Consider the following 4539-nt stretch of genomic DNA (forward strand, 5'->3'; position numbering starts at 1 on the left):
ATGTATTTTAAGGGGAAGCACAATTGAAAAAAGCAAAACAGCCCACATTGATTGACTTGGTGTTACACGACTATGTTCTATTTTTTTTTTTAATTTATACTGAGTAAATACGATGTTTAGATTTCCTCTTGGGGTAAGAAGTGACTTTGTTAACAGTGTGTCTTGATAAACTACTTTACTGAAACTAAATGTGAGGGTTTGTACTGACTAAAGACAAAAAAAAAAATTAAAACCCTTAAAATGCTTTGTTTAATATATATAAGTAGAAATGTGGCTCTGGGATTAAGGAGAGGGTAGAGAGCATCGAGAGAGGGGCTAGAGAAGGATGAGACAATATGGCAACGACCTAGAAATCGTGTTGGAGAAATGAGTTGGGGTCCTATTTTTTTCCCTGTGTACCAGTCATCTTTTTGTGAGTGTTAATTCTCAATTAGGATATGAAAGGATTCAAGGATGCCAGGCAAAGGTCAAGGTCACAAATGCAGAAAGTGCCTCCACACTGGCCCTCTTCAGTGGTATTTGTGTAGCTGCTCATGTTTGAGTTCTTTATAAGAATGACAGTAGTTGAAAAGCCCATAAGATGCCAGCACCATAGAAATCCCAGCAAGGCCCCCTTTCTTCACATTGACATACTTGTCATAATACCTCTAGTAACCTCTTTGAAATGCTCCAGCAATGGCTTTCGGGGAAAAATTCCACATCAGTATCCAGCTTGACAGCTCTCCTAGTTTGAAATCCAAGAGCTTCTTCTCATTCACTGGTACAGATGACATCATTGTGGAGTCCTGGGTGTCCACTATGCCCACCTGAGGAGAACTCCAGTTGGGGTACTTTTAAGAGCAAGAATGATCACTGTATAATTGGTTATTAGCATTTCTGTGATGTATTCCAGAAAAGTATTCCATTAAAATGGAATACATGGATAATAATGGAATAATGTATTCCATTAAAAGTTTAGTAAAGTATACTAGTCACACGCAAGAATTGTCATGAATAAAAAAAAAATTGTCACAAATATTATGTTTTTGCTTGGTAAAGATCAAAGACAATGCCGTATTGATAGTTGTGTTCAGGTAAGAATCAAAGGGAAAATCATTGAGTGATGGAGTCAGACCTAAACTGAACAAACTTGGGTGAAAAACTTCTAGAAGGATAAAGATAATCATGCAAACCTGTTACCCCCTTTAAGTTCACAGTTACCTTGAGATGAGGATGCAACCATCCCCAGGCAGATGAACCTTAACTAAGTGAAAGTGAACTTAATATAATGTTACTATAATTGGCATAAGCTTAATTTATGAGGAAAAAGTGGCCTAAACAGGTTTCTCTGTTGTGTTGCTTTTTGAGGAATGATACTTGAAGATAAGCTTGTTAATTCCAGCCAGAATATATTGAGTGCTTTTCTGTGCCAGATGATTTTAAGTCACTATATATATCACAGTGAATAAAGGAAACAGAAATCCTTGCGCATGTGATGATTACACTCTAATGGAGAGAAGAGGCAAAGAAAAAAAATAAACGAGTCAGATACACAGTATGTTAGTTGATAATAAATACTATGAAGTAAATAAAGCTGGCAAGGAATTATTAGGGAGAGGGCATAATTTTTATTTGAGCAAAGACCAAAGGAAATGAAAGTGCAAATCAGACAGAGACCTGTGTAGAGAGTCCCAGACATAGGAAAAAAAAAAAAAAGAGTACCAGACATAGGAATGTGTAAAAACCCTGATGCTCAATTTGACCTGGCTGTTCAAGAAAGAACAAGAAGATCTGGAATCACAGATTATAATAGTGTCTTAATGTCAATCTTCTCTTGATGGAAATATCACCAAAGTGAGTACTAGCTGAACTAATCAATATAGATTTATTTTATAAACAGAATTATTGAGTAATATTTCAAATTTTCTGTCTGACACATTTATAACCCCTAACCTATACAAGAGCATATACTACCCTGAAATGTTATTTTAGTATTACTCTTTTTATCCCTACTCCATAAGCAAAGTAACTAGGTATTATTTTGGATCCCTCTGTTATTTAATGCCATGGTTAGACATGGGGATGACACAATATATGAAACATTTCTGGAGATCTTTATTCTCTTTTATCAGAATAAAACTGATAGGGTGTCAGAAGTACAAGAGAAAAGGGGCGCCTGGGTGGCTCAGTCGGTTAAGCGGCCGACTTCGGCTCAGGTCATGATCTCGCGGTCCGTGAGTTTGAGCCCTGCGTCGGGCTCTATGCTGACAGCTCAGAGCCTGGAGCCTGTTTCAGATTCTGTGTCTCCCTCTCTCTGACCCTCCCCCATTCATGCTCTGTCTCTCTCTGTCTCAAAAATAAATAAATGTTGAAAAAAAATTAAAAAAAAAAGAAGTACAAGAGAAAATAAACAGGATATATCTTATAAAATATATATGCATTCATTTCTTCATTTCAACGTATTTATTGAGAAACTGCTGTATGCAAGCAGTGTGTTAAGCATCGGAATTACCGTACTATAAACAGACATGATTTTGTTCTTAAGATGGTGGTAGGAAATTCATGCAGCATGCAAATGATACACCAAGAGAATATGAAAAAAGACATTTTATGGAAGCATGTAGTGGCAGGGACTCCTCTTGCCTTGGAGATCAGAGAAGGCCTCACAAAATAAGAAGATACTAAAACTCTCACAGGATAGAAAGTATTATTTTGGTTAAAGATAAAGTGATCAAAGATACTAAATGATACTGATAATGGGAATATTTCCAGTTCTAACAATTGGTCACAGGATTGGGCAAAGGGGATATGATAGGAGGTACATAGAGTCTGGGCACAGTGGTAAAAATGCATTTCGAAGGATATTCATAAGAGAGTGGAGGAGAGGGATCCTTGGACCTACACCTAAACCAAGGCCTAATGGAAGCCCCCTTATGGAGTTTTGTGATGGATAGTGAGGAAAAATGAGGCAGGAAGTGAAGGTGGTATTAAAAGTGGTTTTTTTTAAAGATTAGAATTATATAGCATTTTCCTATGTTTATAACCACTGTTTTAAATTGATGAATAACATAGAGTTGATGTCAGTCACTGAGGGGATTTCCTTAGAGGGGAGGGGAAAGGATCTAAAACAGAGGTGAAAGAGAAGGCCTTAGGTAATGCCAATAACTATTCATCCAGAAGGCAGAGTATGTGTTTCCCACGCAAGGAGATTCATATACTCAGGAGATCAAGAATTTCTCTTCTCATGCCTTCAATTTTCTCAGTGGGAAACTAAAAGTAGGATTACCAGTCAACTGGCAATTAGAGAGTGGGTCTTGGTAATTTAAGAAGAGAGAGTACATGAAATAGTTGCTGAGTTGAATGGTCATGAATTTAAATTAAAACCTTCAGGCAGCCATATTCAGGATTGGGTTTGCAGGTGGGGTATAGGTAGGGTTTAGGTTAAACTAAATATTGTAGTTGCATCAAGTGCATATGATGAAAGGAGAGAGTTGTAGAGAAATTGAGATTGTATACAAGGGAGTAGGTCAATGATGGAAGATAGAATTTAGCCTGTGTTAAGGGAGGAGTAAAGACATCAGAGGCTCTAGACATTACAAATGTAGCTGAATCGATGAATAAAACATTCCAGTTGTGTCTAAGAGTTATTAGAGATGGGATACTAAAATGAGTCAGCTGGAAAGATGGAGGTGGTGTCCAAAGAATAGTGTTGACATTGAAATTATAGTAGCCAGCTGTTGATATTGACAAGGGTAGGTAATAACCAAGGGATTAGGTAATGGTCACTGGAGGAGAGGAGGTGAAGGAATTGTGAAGCCAGAGTATCAGATACATTATCTACCTGAATTTTGAAGTTATTATGACTTATGATAGAACGAATGTTGCAGAAAGTTTATATGTCTCTGCCGCAATCCACATCCAGCTCCAGGTCTGTGGGCCAAAGTTATTACACATTTAAGGTATGAGGATCTTCTCGGACCATTTTGTCTTCAAAATTGTAAAATTTGAGGTGGTCATGAGGCATTTTAGGGACATGTGTCTCAGTAGGTGTGACATAATCTCACTGCCCACACATAAACAGTTTTCTTTAGTGAATATTCAGGAAATCCCTTGATTAGCAATTTCCCTCCATATGCAGAACAGTAAATTGATGTGCACTTCAAATTTATTAAACCCTTGCACTCTGACTCTGACTTTGTTCTACCCAATTAGAATTCAGCATTTGTTGAAAATGTGTTAACTCTCTTCGCTGGCAGAACAGGCAAGAGGGCCCAGTGGTATATTCTGTGCAGCCAAGAAGTGGCCTGGTGATCACAGTTGTCAGATAGATAGTGGCCTTTAGGATGCCACAATGTCTTCCAGGAGCCATCAGTAATTTTCTAAACCTTTCAAATGTTCATTTTATAAGAATTGCGATAATCTGTGAACTTTGAATCATTGGAGAAATTCAATACTTAAAGTAACTCATCTCATCTTCAGCATCCAGAGTGTTCAGACATCTGAAGTAGGGTGTAGTTTTATGTTACTGTCTATGTCTATATATGAGAAATGCATTATCGA

General features: G+C 37.4%; 1 pseudogene; it reads right to left on the bottom strand.

Annotated features, from left to right (window-relative positions):
• Positions 1–509: 509 nt before the first annotated feature.
• On the bottom strand, positions 510–776 carry LOC131513458 (ATP synthase subunit f, mitochondrial-like; annotated as a pseudogene).
• Positions 777–4539: the final 3763 nt, after the last annotated feature.

The sequence above is a fragment of the Neofelis nebulosa genome, chromosome 6 (assembly GCF_028018385.1).
Source record: "Neofelis nebulosa isolate mNeoNeb1 chromosome 6, mNeoNeb1.pri, whole genome shotgun sequence".
Classification (NCBI taxonomy): domain Eukaryota; kingdom Metazoa; phylum Chordata; class Mammalia; order Carnivora; family Felidae; genus Neofelis; species Neofelis nebulosa.